This window comes from Accipiter gentilis, chromosome 19 (genome assembly GCF_929443795.1).
Source record: "Accipiter gentilis chromosome 19, bAccGen1.1, whole genome shotgun sequence".
Taxonomy (NCBI): domain Eukaryota; kingdom Metazoa; phylum Chordata; class Aves; order Accipitriformes; family Accipitridae; genus Astur; species Astur gentilis.
In genome coordinates, this window is record NC_064898.1 from 3,957,360 (window position 1) to 3,965,915 (window position 8,556).

The following is an 8,556-nucleotide window of genomic DNA, read 5'->3' on the forward strand; positions in this document are numbered from 1 at the left end:
AATTAAGAGATATACTGCTCTGTGTTATTCATAAATCTTCCTAATTGCAGGAGGAACTTAGGCAAATACATTTCATATGTGGTTTGAGGGTCTTGGCGTTATAAAAATCTGGCATTTTTTGTATCCTGAGAGCAAAGTCTGGGTCTAAAAGGTCCAAACATAAATATGCTCAATTTAGCACGCTCAGGAAAATCAAGGATGAGTCAATTCTAAAGGGATTTCAATCAGTGGTGCCAGAAAGTCTAGGTAGTTCAAAGCTGAACCCTAGATAGCTAAATTTACCAGTGGGGGGGGGGGGTTGTATCCCAGAACACCAAGACTAAAAGTCCTTTTATGTTAGATTATGAACTGTTTACTGGGGACACTGTAACTTTAAGCATATTTATAGTTTAAGTATTTGTGGAGATGCTAATAATGACACTTTTTCCCCCCCATTTTATTTCTTCTTGATTTCTGCTTTCTGAAAACATGAGCAGTATTTCTTTGAGATACCAAGATGTTGGCTCACAAAATGTCCTGACCCAGTTCTGAGCCCACTTTTCTAAAGAACTTGGTCTGCCCACCCACAGTAACTGAGGACATGGGTTTGGAAACAAAAATTTTAAAATTGCCTTGATTAATCATTTAATAAATTAGGAGGAAATTAACTGCTTGCTCATGGTGGCTTCACAAATAATTCCATGATTTCTCAAATGCTAAATGTAATCTAAGGAAAACCAAAAGCTTCCATACATTTACTAAATTAACTCATAAAAAATAGTGTCATAAGATGCAGCTTTCTCAGCTGTTTTGAAAGGAAGCCAATATGCTTTTTGAAACTTGTCTTAAATCTTTTCATAACTCTTTTATTTTAAAGCTTCTGAGCTGAACTGTGCATTCAATGATTTGTGCTTTAGTAGAAGCCCAGGAGTATATACCTGCCTTTTGGAGGATTCTGTTAGCTGTCTCTTCATTAGAAAAATGTAATTCCAAATATTGATGAACAATACATACTATAATGCATATGTGCTCTCAGACAAACTTTGTCAATAAAACCTCATACTTTATAAAAACTTTCTGCTTACTGTGTTACTAATATCATCTTGAAATATCAATACTGAAAGGAACCTTATTTGTATGTGGCTGCTTATTTGCTATTTGCATTTCACTAGGTTACATGATGAAAGAAAATGTTTTTCAGTCTGTTTCCAGGGATCTTGTATGAATACTCACTTTTAATTGTGATGTAACAGAGGAATACTTGAATTTAAAGAAAAAAAAAAAAGGTTTTGTGTTAAAGAAGTCCTTATAATGGCTTTCAGATCTACAGATAAAGAGTAACACGTAGGAGAAAAATGTTTCTTAGTATTTTCGTATTAAATATATTGCTTCCTTTTTTCTTCATGCTTTTTAAGCTATTTGTTAGCATTGGTTTGAGGGAAAGAGAGGCCTTTGTCTGTGGCTCTCCTTTCTCCCTTACTTGCAAATAGTAAAGCAAATAATGAAACTTCTGTTAGTGCAGCGCCAAGGAGCGTTACCTGAGTCTCCGCCTGTGGTCTCGTGACCTGTTCAAGCAGTTTTAAATATTGTCAGCCACCGAAAGTGGCACCACGCTTTCCCCCATCACTGGTTGCTGATTCCTGACCTCTCCCTTGCAGCATTGCTGGCCTTTCTCTGTTTATTCAGTGAGCTCAGCCAGGGTAGTGATAACTGCTGAGAGGCAGCCCTGCAAGGAAAACCCGGCTTAGCACCAGCCTAGGGTGGGGGCAAGAAGGGGAAATTGCATTTCAGCCCAGAGAAGTGGAGACCTGGTGCATGGAAGAACCTTGGCCAAAGCTATTTCTCCAGGACATGTTTTTCTGACGGCACAGCCCATCTGCTGCGGCTACGCTGATGAGATGATCTGGCTGTGCGCACGTGAAGAAGGATCAGTAAAACCATTCCAGCAAATCTGCTTGGGGACAGAGCTCCAGCACTCGCAGAGCTGGAGCTGAACTTCTCAGGCAGTGGACCTCGATTCTTTACTATCTTCTCTACGTGCCCAAAGCTCATTTACACAAGTGGTATTAAAAGACCCCAGGATATCAGAGCAGAGGAGTTTTATACCCCCAAACAAGACTGCAAACTCCTCTGTAGGTATGAAGCAATGGAGATTCATTCAATGTGTGATCTCAGCTCCTGTGTTTGGACATTCCTGTGCTGGGATAACATTTCTTTCACGCTGAGTGGAGCTGATTTTAGAGAGCTGAGGGCCAGTTTTCTGGTAATCGCAATAGAAGGATATTTCCTTATTTGTCAGTTTTCTTACCCACAGTGCACAACTGATTCAAGGAGGGAAAATGGTCACAGAAATGCCAAAGATATTTAAGTTAAAACACTTCTGCCTTGTGCCATCAAGGGCCACACTTTGGATCTGCGTCCCTTTTGGATTTCTCAAAGACTGTCACAGGTGAAGAGCTCTGGTCCCACCTCATCCTGTTCTTCTGGGAACCTAGATCTCATCGAGGATCACCCAACATCCAAAAGTGAAGCTGAGGGACTCCTTCCCTTTGAATAAGTATTTTGTAATAGAAAGAAGTGTCAGAAGACATTTGCATGATCTGGCAAAGAGCACTTTACCCTGACATAATCCCCTCAGTAGCTGTTAGGGTGAAAAGAGAGTTGGATTCTGAATGGTTATATATAGGTGATAAATAAGATTTATGGCATTAATGCTTTTCACCATCACAATAGATACTGGTAAGTGCAGTGTTCAATAACTCTTGCACTTAAATTGTGTATTGGTCCTTATATATATGCCATTTTTAAGTAGGAGTTAGGGCCAAGGCCAGCAGGGACTTGTTATGGGGGCCACAAACCCTGGTGGCACATTTTTAGTGCCGGAGGGCCTCTCAAAGAATATATGGTAGATTTGCTCAGGGCAGTTGACATGGAGATGCTTGAAAGCCTTAGAGGTGTGTATAAGAGACATTAATTGTTAAGTGGAAATAAAATCCAAGGACTGCTGTTATATTTAATAGTGCTATCATGAAGGGTAAAAATATCTAGTAAAAGTGAACTCCTTTCTTGAGATACCTTTTCCCTTGCAGTGAAAAGTCTCCCACATGTTAGAGAAGTGATTAAAGAGCTAAAAAGCTGCCATGAACATCTTGTTAATTCCTTTGTGCTGTGCTGCTTGGTGAACCTTTACAAATGAGATTATTTACTCTCCAATTCCTCCATTGTCACTCTCTTGCCCCTTTCTGTGTGTGGTAGCAGAAGCAAAGCAAAAGTAACTAAAATGTCAGCTTCTGAAAAACAGCATTTCATTCAGTTACACGATGTTATTATCAGTGCGCACAGAACAGAGCTGAAATATAATACAGGAAAAAAATGCAGATGGAGAAAAGACAGCAAACGGCAGGGAGCATTAAAAAAAAAGGATAACAAAGCTTGAAAGGAGACCATCTTCCTTCTTCACATTAAATACTTTAACTTTGGTTTTCTGGCTTGTCTTGCAATAACATGATGAAGTAGTTAGTGTTATTACAAGCCTTACAATTACGCTGTGCTTCAGGACTGCAGGGCTGTTTGCAATCCCTGAAACTCTGTTTTTAGGTGCAGGCAAAGTTCCCAGAATGGTTTTGAGGTTTGCTAGCCTTTTCAAGGAAGGAGAGATGTCATGTAGGAGATACTTGCACTACTTGCACCTTTGCTTTTATTAGTGAGAGCCAAATTATAAACAAAGACGTTAGATGAAAAATTAATTTTCAACTAGTGTGCACAACCAGCATTGCAATGTTTTACCTCACATGCAGTGGGTATTTTGGTGCTGTTTTTCTTATGTTTTTATCCTGCAGAACAGATAACATTGCAATACTACTCATACCAATGAACACATCATCTTGTTTGACCTTTCAGAAACTATTGATATTATTGATTTCTAAACAGTAGAATAATAGGAGAAGGCAGCCCAAGCCATGAATATGTTTTGGTGCAGCCTTTTTTTAGAATTAAGAGGCTCTCTTCTGATACATAATTTATTTAAGGCATCTGTGTGCTTGAATGCAGAGACATAGTTCAACATTCAGTCCACCATCCCCATCATCTACCATACCGAAGCACTTTTTATAGATTTATGCAGACAGGAAAGTGACTAACTTTACTTTCTGTTCCATTATTCATGTGTTGTCCTGAGGGGACCTTTGTTGATATTACAGTGTGCCTCCTGAAAAATCTTTGTTCAGAGTAGGAAAACTAATTGGTTTTATCCTGGACGAACAATGAATAATGCACAGTATTTTAGAACTATCCTAAGGGCACATACTTATTGTAAAACGCTAACATTGAAAATGCTGAATAAAATGGGTTTCTGCAAGAGTTTTAAAATTCCTTTTTTTAAAATACATCATTCTCTGGACATAGTTTAGTATCACTGCAGCCTGATCCATTTTATCCTTTCTTTTGAATAGGGAGATAACAGAAAAGTTTACCATTTAAAAGATCTAGCTCTGAGAGTATCTCCTGTTAGGATTTCCAAGGGTGAAGCGTTTGTCAAGCGGTCATTCCCTGCTAAAAGGTACAGGGGAACGTTCTCTGCTGCCATCAGGCTCATGATAACCTTAAAAAACTTCCCTGCATTGCAGACAATTGAACAGCATTTGGGATTTTCACTATTTGCCTTCAGTTCCTGCTCCTGTGTTTCATTTGTCATTGTCACCTACTAGCTCTGAGGGACAAGAAATTATTTTATTCCTCACTGTGTTCTGTCAAAAAATTATGTTGTAAAGCCAACTGTTAGGTTTTTCCTATTTGCTTGTTAAACAGATCCCAGTAGTAACAGAGTAAAAATGTTTAACGCAGTACAAAGGCAACTCTCCTTTTAGTTATTCATGGTGGGCGATTATATGAGCAATATTTGTTCAGGCACAGCTGTTTGTTCTGATCTTTTTTTTTTTTAACTAAAAATTAGGCAAATAGCCATGGAAATGTTTGTAAAGAATTACAGTCATAAGATGGGGAAAAAATATCTCACAAATCTTTTTAACTCCCCCCCTCCCCCCAGTATTTTATATCCTAAGAAACTGTGTAAGTTCATATGAGGGGACATTCCTAAGGACGGGAAGAAAGAAAATGTCACTTCTATATTCAGGAAGGTCAAGAAAGAGGATCCAGGGAATCACAGGTCAGTCAGCTTCACCTTGATCCTTGGGAAGGTGGTGGAGCGAATAATCCTGGAAACCATTTCCAAACATATATGAAGGACAAATAGATGACTGGGAGCCGTCAGCATGTTTGTGTGAAAGGGAGATCATACTTGACCAACTTGATGACCTTCTACAATGAGATGACTGCCTTGGTGGATGAAGGGAGAGCAGCGGATGCCGTTTATCTCAACATCACTAAGTCTTTTGACATTGTCTCCATTAATGTCTTCTAGACAAACTGATGAAATATGAACTAGATAAATGGACAGTAAGGTGGATTGAAAACTGAGCTGCCGGGCTGAGAGGCGCACAGTCCAGCTGGAGGCCAGTCACTGGCAAAGTCAATACTGGACCCAACACTGTTTAACATCTTCATTAATGACCTGGACAATGGGACAGAGTTCACAGAGGATACAAAACAGCGAGGAGGGGTTGATGCACCAGCTGGTTGTGCTGTCATTCAGAAGGACCTCAACGGGCTGGAGAGATGGGCTGGCAGGGATTTCACAAGGTTCAACAAAGGGAAAAGCCAAGCCCTGCCCTTGGGGAGGAATCACCCGATGCACCAGGACACACTGGGGACCCACCAGCTGGAAGGCAGCTCTGAAGGATTTGGGGGTCCTGGTGGAGAACAAGCAAATCATGAGCCAGCAATGTGCCTTTGTTGTAAAAAAGACCAAAGCCTCCTGGGCTGCGTTAGGAAGAGTGTTTCCAGCAAGTCAGGGGAGGTGATCCTTCCTCTCTGCTCAGCCCTGGTGAGACACATCTGGAGTGCTGGGTCCACGTCTGGGTTCCCCAGAAGAAGAGAGACATGGACATACTGAACTGTGACCAAGGAAGGTGTCCATGAAGATCATTCAGGGACTGGAGCATCTGATGTACAAGGAGAGGCTGAGAAAGCTGCGACTGTTCAGCCTGGAGAAGAGAAGGCTCAGGGGGGATCTTACCAGCATGTCTAAATACCTGTTGGGAAGGAGTAAAGAAGACAGAGACAGACTTTTCTCTGTGATGCCCGATGACAGGACAGGAGACCATGGGCACAAATTTAAATACAGGAAATTCTGGTTTTAAATGTAAGGAAAAAAAATTCTTTATTGTACTGTGATCACACACTGGAAGAGGCAGCCCAGAGATGTGGAGTCTGCATCCCTGGGAGATATTCAAAACCAAGATGGACATGATCCTGGAAGACCTGCTCTGGCTGATCCAACCTGAGCTTGGATATTGGACTAGATGACCTCCAGAGCTGCCTTCCAACCTCAATTTTTCTGTGGTGCTGTGATTCTGTAATCTCTGATTCTGTGTACAATTCCTCCTTTTTTGCTTTTTAACAATTTGTCTTTCATTTTTTACATCTTATCAGAGGAGGACAGCACCATCAAAGTTTACAACTTACAGAAAAAAGAGTAACAGTGCTGCAAAAAGCAAATAGCTTTTAAGAATTAACAATGAGACTTAGATGTTTGAGACATTTTAGTCAGAAAAAGCAAAGCTTTTTTCTTCTTTCATATTCATAGGCAATTCAATTATTGCAAGTGGAAACCCAGAAAAGACAAATTTGAATTAATTTGTTTATTTTAATTAATTATATACTTTAAATAATAATCTGTTGGAACAGATTAACCAACGAATGTGGAAGAGTATCCTTCTGTCTTTTTAAATCAAACCTGGGTGGACAGTCAAGGCTGGATAAAGATCAAGTTCTATGTTATCCCAAAGTTCAAGAGAAAGAACTGCTTTAAATGAAGATTTTGTCAAGGTGAGGAAAACACAACAAATTGTGACTACATTATCCTAGGAAAGCGCCCAGAGAGGTGTATTCAAGACCAATTTCCCTTCCCACCCCCACTATTTAGCCGATGCAATGCATGTGGGTTGCTACAGAGGTGCCGCAGTTGGTATGTCAGGGGAGGACATTGCCTTTCCAGGGCTCGCCAGGGCAGCCACATGAAATCTGGGTGATGGGTAGCTGGCAGCACCTTCGTTTGTAGAGGCAACAAATATTTTAGGTGGCAGAGCAGCCTCACTGGGGTGCTACCCTCCGACTTCTGCCCCAGCACGCAACCACCCCTTTGCTTTGCTCCTTCCCTGGCATCCCCATCCACCGTAACAGCCTGGGTGTATCCGAAGTCCTGCTGTGTCTGAGGAAGGGCACTTCTTATAGCACCCACAACAGCCAGAACCTGCTTCACCTCCACAGCTCCAGGCAGAGAAACCACCAGCTGCTATAGCTCTTCTGGCCCTGGACTCCTGCTCTGCTCTCACCAAGCACATGCTGAAACCAGGAGGCTCCAGGGACCGTTCAGGCCAAGCAGGACAGTGTCTATCAAATTAAGGCTCAATACTGGAAAGTAGGTTGACTGAGTCACTAACTGAGAGCATCTTCTGATACTTGAATGGAAATTTAGAATTCTTCAGACAGAATCCCATGCTGAAGTGTGCGCTGTGTGAATACTTGGGTCAAAACCTCACAGTTGGGCTTGTTGCCACAGCACAATGACCTTATTATTGGACTTGACCTCCTGCCTTCATGGTGGTTCAAATACATCCCTCATATTTCACAGTCTGGGTGGGCCTGAAGCACATACTCAGTCTCGTCATCTCAGCTGTCATCTCAGTTAACTCTTCAGGCTCCTCCTTATTTTCAGTGATGTGCCCATACACTTGGGCTTTTTCCTCCCTTTCTGGATCTTCCTCATTGCTCCAAACCCCTTTTGTTTGATGACACTTCAGAATGATTTATGAGCTTACGAATGATTTATTATGGAGCTTCTAAAACATTTTCTGGAGCTTTCTTGATTAAATATTTTTTAAAAAGTAAAAGTTTGCTGAAAGTTTTGCTTTACTCTTTTTCTAAGAGCTTGATTCTTCTATTTATAACAGGTAGACAGCGCATATGCAATAAAGTCAAAATATAGCTAAGGTGGTTATGAAAACATAACTAATAACGGGGACTTGTTCTTCCTTGCAAGTACGTCGGTCCCATAAATGCCGCCCCAATCATATGCTTACCCATGCTGCCCGGATGCCTATGCTTCATAAAACCTGATGCAATGAAAACTGAATTGACTGCTTTCAAGGGTCGTTCTGAGAGCTTCATTATTTAATTTTTATTTCAGTCTGGGCTGTGTTGCTTACACAGGAAGTTTCACTTGACTTTTAGTACCTTAAAAATATTGTAATAACACTGCTTGGGTCTTGCAGTTCTGAGCAGTGACTTTATGTGCACAAAGAGACATTCACCACTCTGCAGAGTTCACATATTACTTAAATCTTACAAGATTAATATAGATTTACACGTTGCATAGAATGTTCTGGCCTTCTCCCACCTAGACTTTCAACTCTGGGAGAAACACCTCTCCACGAGGATATATCCTGAAATTGGTAGTAC